This window comes from Malus sylvestris, chromosome 13 (assembly GCF_916048215.2).
Source record: "Malus sylvestris chromosome 13, drMalSylv7.2, whole genome shotgun sequence".
Taxonomy (NCBI): domain Eukaryota; kingdom Viridiplantae; phylum Streptophyta; class Magnoliopsida; order Rosales; family Rosaceae; genus Malus; species Malus sylvestris.
Window position 1 is genome coordinate 38,538,071 of NC_062272.1, and position 16,286 is coordinate 38,554,356.

General features: G+C 37.4%; 1 pseudogene; it reads left to right on the top strand.

The window, feature by feature from the left end:
- The first annotated feature begins 7,627 nt into the window (after nucleotides 1–7,627).
- On the top strand, nucleotides 7,628–15,210 carry LOC126595475 (probable xyloglucan galactosyltransferase GT14; annotated as a pseudogene).
- Nucleotides 15,211–16,286: the final 1,076 nt, after the last annotated feature.

Here is a 16,286-nt window from a genome sequence, read left to right on the forward strand (position 1 = left end):
TTTCGGAGAGTGATATTGACAAATCTTAAAAGAGAAGCAGCTTCTGGGTGTGAATCTTGTACAAACATTGATGGGATGAAGGATTTCTTCTTCAAAAGAAACAGAAGCTTATTGTTTTTCGATTTGGATCGTGGGCCCGTTTCGAACCGGCCCATTTTAAACGAGTCGGATTAGGTCTGGTTCCAAATCTTATAATTTTAATTCTCGGCTCAGCCTGTCACATTGCATTTTAAAAGGAATTTGGTCCGGACCCTCCAAATTTGGACCCAGCCTGGCCCATGCTCACCCTTATCTAGAACTACTACGTGGTTCAAAAAATGAATGGTGAAGATTGAAATGAAAAAATTGAACAATTGACTCTACGAAATCAAAAGGTGAATATCATTTAAAAATGATTTTTTATTTTTTATTTTAGCTAAAATGGTCCCTGAGATTGGCATAATGCATTTTATTTACTTTCCCTTATCCAAAACTACTGCGTGGTTTAGAAAATGAATGGTGAAGATTGACTCTAACAATTTGAACAATTGAATCTAAGAAATCAAAAAGTGAATATTATTTAAAAGGGATTTTTTTTAGCTAAAATGGTCTTTGAGATTGGCATATAACTCATTACTTTGATCCTTGAAATTTAAAATCGATAGAAGTGGTCTTTGAGATTGTCTATCGTCAATGATTTTGGTCATTCAGAAAAAATCTCCGTTAAATAGTGGCTTCTTCAATCTTTGTCAAATCAATCATTCCACTTGAACTAGTGGCTTCTTCAATTTAACAAATATTTTTCACAGAATGACCCAAATAATTGACAGTAGATTATTTCAGAGACCACTACCATCGTTTTAAATCTCAGAGATCGAAATAAAGAGTTATGACAATCTTAAAGACCATTTTAACTAAAATACCTTTAAAAAGTACTATTACTTAGACCACCCAAAAAAACCTGTAATTCTCATTCCATTATGAACAATAGTCTACTACTCAAAGATGAGTAAGAACTCATACTCAAAATTTCTCATAATTGTTCATTGTCAATTTATAGAACTTCATGTTTATAATCAAAACCGTTCATATTATAAATCACCCTATAAAGATCGCGTCTGTAGAAAGTCAATTAAAACTAAGGTTGTTTGGTCATCAAACTATTTGAAAACAAATGAACGAAATTGATAAAAGCATTACAAACTGTCTATGTATTTTGTCACACCCCAAAAAGGGGCACATAACAATGCCATGCTCTATTAGTAACGCAATACTATAGTGTTAAAATCCAACACTATAGCACTACATTCCTAATAGAATGTAAGGCTATTTCAGGGGAATAAAATAATTTATTTTTAAGCAGTACGGAAGCGGAAATCATTTTGGTAAAACGAAGAATAAAAGGGCAACTGAATTTGGATAAAAATTTTACATTGAAAAAGAACTTCACAATCTACAACAAAACCAAAGAGTTTGAGGTAATTATCATACTAAACCAACTCTTTAGTACGATTTGAAAATGCAAACTGTTGAGTTTGGCTACAAAGATTCCTTCAAGATGGTAAGGGAATCAAGCATATGTACAAACTAAAAACCTATGGAAACTCAATGATCGACTAAGAAGTTGACAAGTAACAAACAATTGTCCCAACTTTAGTTCATATTGTCTATTTGTAGGTGCATCGGTCCTATAATAAAGTGGGGGTGAGCATCATAAACGATCATCACTCCCTCTCAGGGAATCCACCCTAGCTAGGTTTGAAAATAGTATACGACACTATATATATTATAGGAAAATGATTGATGCACAACAAAAGTTTTGTTTGTTTTGAAAATAAATTGTATGCTGATGAGAATTTTTACCACATGCAAAAATAGGGATAAAAGAAAATTGTTTTGTTTGTTTTAATTAAAAACAATTAAATAAATTGGGAAAGTAAAGAAAACAAAAGAAAATAGTTTTGAAAATAAATTTGAGCACTAGGGTTCAGCCGTCAACTTAACAATCCTACGTAATTCTCTCAATTAATTATGACTTACACATGCATATTTGAAGGTAGGTTTTCCTAAAGTATGCCCTACTTGGAACCTCCAACATAGAATGTATATCTAACATGCAACCTGTCTGTGGTGTCCAAATTGAATGTGAACATGCAAGACTCATTAAGTTTTGTGAAAACCTTTTGAAAACCATATAACCCTTAAGACATGTCGTCCATCCTAAGAAGTTATATATATTAACCACAAGAAGCCAGCGCCAATTTCAGGGATAGCCCTCCGCCAAAATTGCATCAAATTACTTTTCTAAATATCCTAATGGTGGCCAATCATCAAGACAATTAGATAGTTTAAACTGGTGATTAATAATTCAAAACCCGCTTGTATAATCATAAGCAAATTGAAAAGAAACTACATATTCTTACTAAGACTCGTGACCACGCCCTAGCAAACGAAACTAGTTACTAACAACCATAAAACAAAATATTATTAAAAACATGGATAGAAAACACCTTGAAAATAAACTTGAATCATCAAAAGCTCTCTAAAGCCAAAATGCATGCGTTCTCCCCCACTTCTCCCTAATGGCTAAAAAGCCATATTTATACTACTACAAAATAAAATCCTTACTAGAAAACATCTTAGAATAAAACTCGGAAACATAATAAAATAATAAAACAGAAAATAAAAGGTTTCCTATTTGAACTAAAATTCGGAGTTCTCAGACAATTAGTCTTTTGACCGACTAAATCAACTCCAATTTGGTCCCAAAAGGTCTCTTTTGAAAGCTGAAGACGTCCTCTACATATCCTCAGAAGGAATATTCCTTAACATATGCCATCTTGATCTTCAAAATACCCAAAATGTTCAGAAATGTCAATTTGGGAAATCTGCGTGCTGGGCCTTCATTTCTTTGCCACGGTCAAACGGCTATGTAGAAAAATCTGTAATTTTGATACAATCATCTTGAAACACTCACGAACATCCTCCAATTGGAATCACTCCAAAATTCATCTGTTTGATCGGTTGTTGCTCTAGAGGAATCGAATGTCCTACATTGAAAATACATAACAAAGTATCAAAATTCTACCAAAATAACTAATAAACTATAACTAAGATTAGGGTAAAATATATAGTATAATATCGACTCATCAAATACCCCCAAACTTAGCATTTTGCTTGTCCTCAAGCAAAACAAAACTAGAAAACAAAAAAAAAAACTAACAAACTAGAAACTTAACTAAACTTGACTAAGACAATTTTCACTTTAAGTCGCAAGCCATAGAAAACGTTAAAAATTAGAACATATTTTCAAAACTTCCAACTAATCCCACCCCAAAGTCCAAGCCATGTTAGTTCCCTTAAGCTGTCGATGATTCAAGAGTTAGAACATACTTTCAAAAGTTCCAACTAAACATGACTAAGACAATTTTTTTCATTTTTTTTTTCAGTAACAGTAGTGGCCGTGCAATGTCAATTTCCTTAAGCCTTTGATCCAACCCATGTAGTGAGCTTTAGGTCAATGACTCCCAAACCACTAAAGGGCACTACGTATAGAACACCCCTAAGGACTTATTAACTTGAGCTACAAAGGCTACGAAACCAACTAACCACCCTGCCCCATGCCAAAACTCTACCGTTTGACACGAGAATCACTGCTGATCAGACAGGACTGGCCCGGTTACTAAGCAAAGTCTCGGGTGTCACAGCCCATCCCGTGATTCTTTTTATCGAGGTTGTGAAATGACGAAATTATCCTTGACGGGTGCCAAGGTAGGTGTGTGACATATTATTGAACAATGCATTTTCCCTAAGTTTTGAAAAGTTTGAATTTTGATTAAAGGTTGTATGTGTTTTGTGTGGTTAGGGAAAGAAGTTGAACTTATTTTGGGATGGACCACACACACACACACGGGATACCCTCACCCCGTGCCCTCTCTCTCTCCTCCTTCTCTATCACTCTCACTCTCTCCCTCTCGAAACTGTACAGACCGACCCAAAAACCCTTGAAACTTCATGGATCAAAGTGGAGATTAGCACCATTGTGTTCGTGAGTGCCCTACGAACTCAAAGGTTCCATTTTCAGGTAAGAAACCCTTCGTTTTCACGTTGAAAATTCAAGGTCCGAATTGGGTACTATTCATGAACTTTGTAATGGTTAGTTTTTAGGACAATCCAAGCTCATAGTGAGCTCTAGGAAGTTCCCACGAAGCTCGGGGATGTTCGTTTGGAAGTTTTGGACGTCGGGACACCCTAGTTCGAAGGTGGCCGGTTTTGGTGAAGTTTCCCGACGTGATTTTCGAAGGTTTTGAGACTCCAAAGAGGGATAGCCTTCTTCCCCTCGTGATTTAGGACATTTTGGTGAAAATTTCATGGAAAATGGTTGAGAAATGACAGAGAACAAGGAGATTGAAAAATCTCCAGTTTCTGGCGACCGGAAAAACCAGTCCGATGACTGGAGGAAGAAGATGACGCACGTGGGTCCGTGCCTCTCCCGGCGCGTGGGGGCGCGTGCAGCCTCAAATTTTTTTTCTAAAAATATGTCGACATCCGTGACGTCGAGTAGGTCACTATGGTATATTCATATACCCAAATTGAGCACCGTATGAGAAGTTATTACGAATTGTCGGTTATGTGCTTTAATTAACGTTTTTATAGTTGTTTCGCATATAGGTGATACCTATCCCGAGGATGAGCGCATCCAGGGACGTCACACGGGTTACGACCCTTCGACTTACCAGTGAGTGGGCAATATTTTCTGTATTTACCTATATACTATTGATTTTTCCCAGAAATTGAATTTAAATGAAAGTATGTTTTTAAAATGCCATGCATGCATATTGTGAGTTATATGAATTAGTAATTGATGCATATATATGTGAAATGGTGTTGTGGACGCACAGGTGAGTATCTGGTGAGTTTTATGTTATTCATATGGTTTATTGATGATGTGAATTGCGTTGAGAGCTCATAACCTGCACCCCTGGTGTTAGTGCTTATATTATTCACCCACACCGCACGCTCACCTTGGATCCAAGTAGGTACATGTCGTACAGACCATGAGAGGGTTCCGACATGCTAGTCGTGCAGATCACTAAAGGTGGTTCCGAATGGTAGGTGACCTTAGATTATGTGCACAGATGATTGATGAGAGAAGCACTAGAGCGTATTATTACACCATTCTTGTCGTACAGACTACTTCAGGTAGTTCCGACTTATGTGCAGAGTAGTGCCGTACAGGTCACCGTGGTGACTCCGGTTGGTTTGGATATTGAGCTATGGAATTAACCGTATAGGACCAACTGCAGGGTCTCCGGTTGATTCATTATGTCACCTGTTATATTGATGCATTCTTAATCTGTTATTGACATTTATGGCATGGCATATTTTCTGGGTTTTGATAAAGAATTGTGATTTGAGATATACGAAGATTATATGCATATTATGTTATTTTCTGGGACAGTATACAGGTTTTACAGCGATGGGTTAGAAATGTTTTAAATGAAATGTTTTTGAAAAACTTTGGTTTTACTGACCCACTCAATTTTGTTTTGCGGGTTCTAGTTAGCAGCGTTGGTGGCCCACGATGATTCCCACGGCGTACTGACAGACTACATAAATGTAGGACTCACCTGTGGGTGTTGTAATTTAGTTATGGTCCTACTTGACCGCACCTAGTACTTATACTCTGAATTTGTGTGTTTCACACTTAAACTTACTCTAGCACGTTGCTTGGTTATTATTGCTAGTATTTGGTTTTTGTTTATTTGTATTTCTCTTATCTATTGCTTCCACCTCGCACTTTTGGTTACGTCACGCCCACGTGACGGCCAGCATGCCTTGATTCTAGGATCGGGGTGTGTCATCGGGTGGAACAATTATTACTTTTAACAATAACTAACTTTACTTTACTTAGAACAAAAATTAAAATACACTTAGATGAAAAGTAAGTGTTTCAATCTCACTCCCCACAAACCATGTTGGTGTGAAATGTGCAAATTTTCAAATTATAACTCATGAATTAGTGTCTAAACAATGATAAATAGAAAAAACTCCAATATGGGATTAACCTTCACCATGTCCATTTGTTCTAACGTTTAAAATTAACTATGGATATTAACTTCAAAAGAATGAAAATTTTATTTGACTCAAAAAGTAAAAATCTAAAATTTCTTATTTTCCACTCCCAAACTTAAATCACACATTGTCTTCAAGGTGTGAAAAATAAATGAAATCAAAGAAACAACCCTTAAAAGAAAATTAAATACTAAACCGAAACGTAACTAAACCTAACAATAATTAAAAGATAGTAAAGACAAACAAAAAAAACAAAATGAAAAGTGACAAAATAAATAAAGAAAGAAAGAAAAGAAAAGAAGGCACCTGGGTTGAAAATGTGGACCTAGCATTGGACATGGGGCCTGATGCAAGGAAACATGGAGCAAGAGTGGCAGCCATTGAAACCAAAAGACACTAGGCCTTGGAAATATCCATGCACCCATTTGAAAACCAGCCCGCGTGATTGCAGACATCACAAACAGAAGTCACACGCCTGGCACACGTGCAATGCACATGGGTGACTGAAACCCTAAGGGTGCGTTTGTTGCACCAAACTATCTCGGACTGGACTAGCTTCAGGACTAAGTTGGATTGGCTTAGACTATACTAAATTGGATTGATTTAGTGAAGCGTTTGGTGTAGTGGCGGACTAAGAAGTAAGACTCTAATATTATATTATTTAATATATATCTATAATATTTTATTATTAACTTAATATATATTTATTAATATTATATTATTAATTTATCTTTTTCTTATTTTCTAGAATCATCCGGGAATCATCTTTCTCTCCATCTAACTTCTCATTTTTTTTTCTCCACCGTCGCTCTCCCCTCTCCATCTAACCTCTAATATTTTCCTCCCTCTATGTATCCAAGTTTCTTGGCTCCTTTTCTCCCTCTGTTTCACAGACGATTCGAATTAAAATCATAAAAAATGGAGATATGCCTTCCCCCAAAACACCCTGCACTCTTAAGCTTAGCATCGCCAATTCAATGGCAGCCATGGTGAGTTTTCCTATTCAGGTTCCTCTCTTTCTTCCCTTTGTTTTTCCATTCAAATCCCTCTCTCTCTTCCCTTTGCCTCTTTTCATGTCCAACTCCCTGAGTGGTAATTAGATTATGGGTGGTCACCAGATTCTAAGATTTTAGGTCGTGGGGGGCTGCGGTCATTGAAGAAGGCTACTTGAGACGAATTTGGAGAGAAGAAGGCAGTGACATCTAGTCCTAGCTAATACCATGCTTTTGGTTAGGATTAGCTAACAACAGCTAATGAGGCCCGGAGTCGAGGCGAGTCCGAGCTAGCGTCAGTAAAGCTAATCCTTTGCTTTGCCAAACACTGGACTACACTGGCTGTTAGTCCAGTTCAGTCTAGTGAGAGCTAAGGATGTCAAACAAACACACCCTAAAGCTCCACTAGAAAAATGAAAACACACCCCATTGCCATAATTTCTTATGGCTGAGAACCATCTCTAGCCCAGAGCCAAACGAATGTCTTCCCTTCTCTAGACTTTTCTCTCTAGCCTTCTCTTCTACAAAAATGAGAAGTCTCTCTCACTTTCCCACTCGTCAACAACACAGTAAAAAGGTTGATGGAGTGCATCGCACTTACAAATGGACTTGTAGGCCTCATTTTCATCCCATCCAAGAGCTTAAAGGTACAAAGAGAAAACTCCCCAAACTTCTTTGTTTTAGTTTCGATTGTGCATTTCAGTAAAATAAACCAAAACTAACAAATGCATGTGGTCTTTCTTTGCACAGGAAAACTTGAGTAACAAAGAGAAATCAAGCACCGATTTGTGGCAGAACAGTTGGCAGAGTCCAGGATTTTCAGATCCAAAAGGAAGGTAAATAGCGGACGACCCCCAAACTTATTTCGTTGTTTCTTGATCCAAATCTGTGAAAGGTAGTCCTGGATCTGTGTATAATGCGATGCATCAGTATAATGTCCTTTGGAATTATCTCTGTCTTCATGTATCGTGTATGACTAAGTTTATTTTGCATGTTTCCTAATTATGAATGCCGAGGAAAATCTGCGCAAAACTTGATCTGCGAAATATGGACCCTTCTGCACACTTGGAACCCCGATTGTAGAATCATGCATGTATTATAGGCTTTCATATGGTCATGTTTATTGGTGAATGAACGATGAATGTATGAATCCACACGTGGTTGAGATTAGACCGAATCAATTCTGAATGCAGCCTACAATCACAAATTAAAAACCTAATTGGATAAGTAAAGAAAAATAACTAGAATTAAAGATTGCAATTTTTTTTTTAATTTTCTGATTTTTTATTTTTTTGTGATTTTTGTAATTTGGAATAAGAGCAGGAAATTAAAATAAACGAAACAAAAAGAAAAGAGTTCGAAAAACTTGGTTGCCTCCCAATTAGCACTTTAGTTAACGTCTATAGCTAGACGTAGAGGAATGAATTGATGATCACGTCACTTGTTCTCTTAGAGTCAACGACTCCTTAGCAGCATCATAGGGTATTAGTAGGTAAGGAGTGACTTGATGTTTATTGACTGAGTATTTAAATGTTGTGGTTGTGTCCTTAATGTATGCTCTTTTATGTGAATGAATTCTTATAATCAAAGAGGCCCCTTCAAGTGAGGCTTGCATCTCCGTTGAACTGACTTAAACCTTGTATTTAACACCCATAATTTCTGCACTAGTCAAATTTCTTGATGAAGAATAGGGCTGCCATTAAACTTTTTCTTCATTTCCACGTAGAACTTATCCTTATGGTAGGACTCATCTTGAATTTCTTTGAGTTTTATTGGTTGCGCAGGTGCACTGTCTGTTACAGCAGCAAAAATTATTTTATCTTTATCTATTTGCCCTGTTGGTCATGTGTTGGATCAGATTTTGAATTTGTATGAATAAGCCCTTCAAACATGTCAGTTTCAATGACTTCATGCAGCTTTGTTGGTGGCTTTGCAACCTCGGGATATTAAATGTGTGGCATATAGATTTGGGTAGCAAGGGGTTCTGTGGAAATTTCAAGATTAGCAGTTTCCTCCATTGGGCGAGAGTCAATGCCTGGTGGCTCCTCAATTTTAGTGTCTTCCTGTATGTAGTCATAACTCTCTACACATTGCGGTGTTTGAATTACACACCATTCCTTTGAATCTTGTGGGCTATCAATTTGTTGACAAGGAAACTCGTCTTCCTCGTGTTCGTCCCGTTGATGCATGAGCTGCCCAACTTGTTGCACTAGATTATCTAATGAAGGCTAGGTATCCTGAATCATACGGTGGGTATCCTGAATCTCACGATGGTTGCTTTCAAAGGATTTAGCCATGTTTTCGATTGCAATATCTCAATCAGCTTTTGTTGGCACAATAGGTTGTCCAAAAAGCTGATGACTAGGTTCCCACATAGGATTTTGATGCTCTGGCCATGATGGATTATAAAAATTTGAGTAGGGATCGCACCTAGGCCTTTGAAGATTGTTCCTTATATTAACATGGTGCTGCACAAATCTGGAAAATACTACCTTCGAGGACAATACATAATATCATGGGTATTCAAATTGCAAAGAGCACAAACTGTAGGTGCTCTTTGTGAGGAACCAAACTAATCCATTGTTGCAATGCTCTCAAAATCAATATAAAATAAAATCAAAATCAAGTAAATAAAAAGATATATACAAAAATAATTAACTAAGAGCTGATAAACACAAATTATTTGAAACAATCCCTGGCAACGGCACCAATTTCTTGATAGAAATTTTTACCACCTGCAAAAGTAAGGATAAAAACACTTAAAAATACTTGCAAGAGTATAAGGTTGTCATAGTATAGCAGCTCAAACAAGGTCGTTCTCCACATAGATTGAATGAATAATTTATGTTAAAATTAAATCTTAATTAATTATTTGAAAATAAAGTTTGGAAGAGGTTGATTTTATGACCAAAAATATTAAAAACAAATTTAATTAAAATAGTTTTGAAAATAAATTTGAGCACTAGGGTTCCGCCGTCATCTTAACAATCCTACGTAGTTCTTTCAATTACTTATGACTTACACACATATATTTGAAAGTTAGGTTTTTCTAAAGTATGCCCTACTTGGAACCTCCAACATAGAACGTATATCTAACATGCAACTCGTCCGTAGTGTTCAAATCGAATATGAACATGCAAGACTCATTAAGTTTTGTGAAAACCTTTTGAAAAACCATATAACCCTTAAGACGTGTCCATCCTAAGAAGTTACACATTAACCATAAGAAGCCAAAGCCAATTCAAGGGACAGACCTCCGCCAAAATTGCATCAAATTATTTTTCTAAATATCCAAATGATGGCCAATCATCAAGACAATTAGATAGTTTAAACCAGTGATTAATAATTCAAAACCCGTATGCATAATATTATAAGCAAATTGAAAAGAAACTACATATTCTTACTAAGGCTTGTAGACTCGCCCCAATAAACGAAACTAGTTACTAACAACCATAAAACAAAATATTATTAAAAACATGGATAGAAAACACCTTGAAAATAAACTTGAATTGTCAAAAGCTCTCTAAAGCCAAATGCGTGTGTTCTCCCCCTCTTCTACCTAATGGCTAAAAAGCCTTATTTACATTACTACAAAATAAAACCCTTACTAGAAGAGGTCTTAAAATAATACTAGGAAACATAATAAAATAATAAAACAGAAAATAAATGGTTTTGTATTTGAACTAAAATTCGGAGTTCTCAGAAAATTAGTCTTATGACCGACCAAATCAACTTCAATTTGGTTCCAAAATGTCTCTTTTGAAGCTAAAGATGTCCCCTACATATCCTCAGAAGGAATATTCCTTAAAATATGCCTTCTTGACCTTCAAAATACTCACAATGTCCATAAACGTTTATCTAGGAAAGTTGCGCGCTGGACCTTCATTTCTTTGCCACGGTCAAACGGCTATGTAGAAAAATCTAGAATTTTGATACAATAATCTTGAAAGACTCACGAACATCCTCCAATTGGAACTACTCCAAAATTTATCCGTTTGTTCACTTTTTGCTCTAGAAGAATTCGAATGTCCTTAGTTCAACAATTACAATATGTCACTATATGTTCATATATAATTACTAAACTTTATTCCCATGACAACAACCATATCCAATAGGGACCTTCACTTAACCAAAATAAAAATTATGTATTTGAACTTTTTATTATTTCAAATAGGTCCCCAAAATTTTGATAATTGCACTTTGGCCCCTGAACTTCTGGTAATTTACAAAATTACCCCAAAACTAAAACTATTTTCACAGTTCAATCCTTGGTATGAAACCAGTAGCTTTGAGGTTTGTTTTCCTAGAAATTCAACATATCTTTCAAGCCAAAGCATAATCATCAATAGTACAACTCATTTCTTCCATACAAACGTCCTTTAAAGACCAAATTTGATGAATTTCGAGTCAAACATAAAATTTCTCTAAATCTCATCCATATGAAAGTGGTACAAAATCCCAGAAATCTGATCATATGTAAATCTTTACCTTAATGTCTCAGAAATCATTGTCCAGTCATCAAATAGGCATCAAAGCCCTTGATTTCAAAGCTAAAACGATGATCCACGTCACTATTGCAATAGCTAAGCTCCATGTACTTGAGCAAGCTCCTTGATCACTCATAATGCCATGTATTTCTTCCACTCTATTTTTTTTTTTCTAATCTCTCTCTCTAACGTATACACACACGTATACACAAACCATGCATGCATACATTCATGGCTTCTCAGTAGCCAACATATGTTTCGAAAAGTAGTGAATGAAAGAATGAAATGCAACCCTGTATTTATAGTAGAATTAGGCGGTGTCAAACTTGCTTCCAGCTGGATGGTTTGCAACCAAAGATGACTAAGGCATTGTATGTACTAGGTGTCAATTGCATAGCTAATATGCATGACACGTCCAATTCCATAACCTTGCAAAAATCAGCACAATAGAGTGTTTACTAATCACCCATTTCTTTGGGTCCAATAATCACTTCCCATGTGGCTAAATTGTCGCTAACCGGTTAGACCAGCCCTTTGTTGTCTATCTCGAGTAGCTGTCATGTGGCAAGCTACTTATTGGTTGCCACGTGTCACTTACTCATTGGTCCAATATGTAAATCACCTGAAAAATTCATCTTAGTTCTAAAAGGTAATCCGAAAAATGCTACGAACTCTTAATGACGTCCACTATCTTCTCAATAAATAAGCACAACATTTTTTTTTTTTCAAATATTTATCTTCTTCAATAATAAATTCTCGGGATCTTACATATTTGCTACAAAAGATTGACCAAACGACATTAGTTTTAATTTATTTTTTGCAAAGATGATCTTTATAATGTGATTTATAGTATGAACGGTTCTGATCATAAGTCCAAAGCTCTGTGATTAAAACACTAAGAGTTTTGAGTATGAATTCTTACTTATCTTTGAGTAATCTGGTTCTTCCACCATTCATTTGTCATCATCCAACCAACAATAACAACTTGGAAATGATGTTGTCTAAAGTTAATTTTGTTTTACACCAACGCCAACGCTGGCCCTATCAATACGCATCACATTATTAATGCAATGCAATGGGGGCCTTTCTTTTAATTACTTTCCATTTTTTTATCTCTCTCTCTCTCTCTCTCTCTCTCTCTCTCTCTCTCTCTCTCTCTCTCTCTCTCTCTCTCTCTCTCTCTCTCTCTCTCTCTCTCTCTCGCTATGAGCGACTGCAGGTTTTTGTCCATAGCAGCAAACACCCATGGAGAAGTTACCGACGGTAAAGTGCTCTCAATAACTCTGGTTTGGCCTTCTCATCTCCTTAGCTTTGTGCATTGTTTTTCTTTCCTTTGATTACTCTACTTTCAGTTGAATATTAGAGTGCGCATACCACAATGAATGAACAAACGGATTACAAAACTAGAAATATTATTAATATCAAATAGAGAATGCTGAAACGGCTACAAAACCCTAAGAGACTACATTGTGAATAGCTTGACCAAATGAATAACAAAGCACCCTATTTATAATAAACTAACCCTAATCCCTAACAAAATCTAATTCTAACGGGCTAAGCCCAACCAAAAGTTCAAATAAACCAAAATACTAATATTTTCCAACACCCCTCATCAAACTCATGACGGTACATGACATGAGTTTGCCAACAAGCAGATGTGGATGCAAGCCTCCAAATTCCTATGCCAATATCGATGCCGATGCCGATGCCAATACCAATACCGATGCCAATGCCAATACCAATGCCAATAACAATGCCGATACCAATGCCGATGCCAACTTCCGAACAAACAAACAAAAAATCCAACCAAATTTTTTTTTCCTTTGCCCGCATGGGCCTCAAACAAGCAACCAATTTTTTCTTGTTTCTTCCTTTTTTTTTTTTTTTTTTTTTACTCCCCTTTTTTTCCTTTACAGCAATACAGACTTGCAGATACTCCTCCAGGCTGCGGCTTTCAAAGGTGCAGAAGCAGAGTCATGGGACAAAAAACGAATGAACAATTTTTTTCTTCTTGCAAACAATCAATACCAACTAACAATCTGAACATGAACGACAACGGAAATGAGCAAACAGATACCAACCCAAAGCAGATCAAATTCCGAAGGATCAAACCTTCTCTGATACCAAGTTGAATATCAGAGTGCGCATACCATAATGAATGAACAAACGGATTACAAAACTAGAAATATTATTGATATCAAACAGAGAATGCCGAAATGACTACAAGACCCTAAGAGACTACATTGTGAATAGCTTGACCTAATGAATAACAAAGCACCATATTTAAATAAACCCTAATCCCTAACAAAACCGAATTCTAACGGACTAAGCCTATAAAACAAAAAATTCAAATAAACTAAAATACTAATATTTTCCAATACTTTCTCCAGTCTCAATCTTTTGCTCAACAAACAAGTCAACCTAATTGGGGTTTCGAACAACTCTATCACAGATTCATCATGCTTTGGAAGTTACGTTTATATGCACGACGATCTTCCTGAAATATTTAACTCCGACTTGGTAAAAAACTGTAAATTTCTCACCAGGGGAACTGACGAGCCAAATTTTTGCATCTACTTTGAGAATTATGGTTTCGGTCCCAAAATCGAAAACTCGGAAGGGGTTTTGTCTAACAAGAGTTGGTTTTCCACGAACCAGTTCTTGCTGGAGTTCAAATTCCACAACGAGATGAAGCACTATAAGTGTCTGACGAAAGTCTCCAGTCAGGCTTCGGCAGTTTATGTCCCGTTTTATGCCGGTCTTGATGCGAGCCTCCATCTGTGGGATTCTAATTTCACGGTTAGAGACGCTTCGGCGAAACAACTTGTTAGTTGACTGGCAAGAAAACCCGAGTGGGCGAAAATGTGGGGGAGGGACCATTTCTTGGTTGCCGGGAGAATTTCTTGGGACTTCAGGAGGCAGACAGATGATGTTTCGGATTGGAGTAGTAAGCTCAGGTAGTTGCCTGAGTCTTTGAACATGACTATGTTGTCGGTCGAAGGAAGCTCTTGGAACAATGACATTGCTATACCTTATCCGACAAATTTTCATCCCGCGGAGGATGTTGATTTGGTTCAATAGCAGAGCAGAATGAGGAAACTAGAAAGGCCTTACTTGTTCACTTTTGCTGGGGCACCGAGGCCTGACTAGCAGAGTTCAATTCGAGGGAAGATTATTGATCAGTGCGTAGCTTCGAGTAGATGCAAGTTGATAGATTGCAGTTTGGGTGGTAACATAGATTGTGACAACCCGTCGAGTGTTATGAGGGTGTTTCAGAGCTCGGTTTATTGCTTGCAGCCTGGAGGGGATTCATACACCAGGAGATCAACTTTTGATTCTATTCTGGCAGGTTGTATTCCGGTTTTCTTTCACCCTGGTGCTGCTTATTCCCAATATTTGTGGATGATATGCCAAGAAGCATTGAGGAAATCTTGCTTGGAATTTCAAAGGAGAAAGAATTGGCCATTAGAGAGGAGGTTATAAGGCTAATACCAAATCTGATATATGCGGATCCGAGGTCTAGATTAAAGATTGAGGACGCATTCAATTTAGCCATCAAGGGAATTCTTGAGAGGATTGAGGATGTAAGGAAGGCGATTAGGGAAGGGAATGATCCGAGTATTGGTTTCGCAGATGAGGATAGCTACAAGTACACGTTTCATAAAAAACAAGAATAAACTTGATTGGATTGTTCCTTCTGTTTGAAAAACAAAATAAGATAGAAGAGGAAGCAGTGCCAGTTCTTGCTTTCCAGGTCATTAGTGCAGCTGCAAAACGATTATCAAAGTGTTTAGGCCCAAAATAATAGTTTGGGCCGAGTATAGAATCATTCTCGGCCCGGAAGGCCTTGCAACAAGGGTGCTATGAATCGTTTAGTACGTGGGCCTCCAAACCTAGGTCGGCTAGGTCATGACGTAGGACAAGTCGAATCCTGGTGCAATAAGGAGTTTCGGCAGGATTAATAACCCGAAAGCGAATCCGAATCAATAAAGGACTAGATTCACAGTCATAATGAAAGTAGGATTGGTCGAGTCAGTGTTTGACCAGGAGAAGAAGTCCTAGTCCGAATAGGGTTTTAACTCGACCTTGGGGGATCCGTTGCTATAAATAGAAGAGGCTGTGCATCATTTAAGCTCTCCAATTCAACACACAAAACTGCCCTGCGCAAACTCTCAACAACTTTGAGATTTTTTATTTTCTCTTTTCGCTGACACATCTTCCGTTGGCATCAACAGCATTGTGAAAGCAACCGGTGATATCTTAAGTCGGCATAGATAGCTCTGTCACCGTAGAATCAGCCGGTCTTGCAGCATCTTCCGTTGGCATCAACAGCACTGCGGCGAGGATGGTTGATTACCTATCCAAGTCTCGGTCGAGAAGGATTTCTAAATCCTTATTAGTCGAGGTCATCTCATCAGCCTTCTCGGCAAAGTGAGGTGTTACAGTTATTACATTCGGCACATTGAAAGCCGAATTTGATATTGAACTTCGTAAGAATAGTAACCTTGTCTTCAGGTTCGAGAGCCCAAGAAGCCGAGACGTGTTCCTTTCTCGGCCGCCATTGCAAGACGCAGAAGTCAGCCGCGCACCCAACGCAACATCAACAAAATTTACTCCTCGGCCGAGCTCGGCCGACGAGTTGGCACGCCCCGCATTCACCGAAGGACGTAGTTAGCTTATAGATTACTCGACCTGTGCGCCATGTAGTCTTGGTAGTTTTTGGGGTCAACATTTTGGCACGCCCAGTGGGACC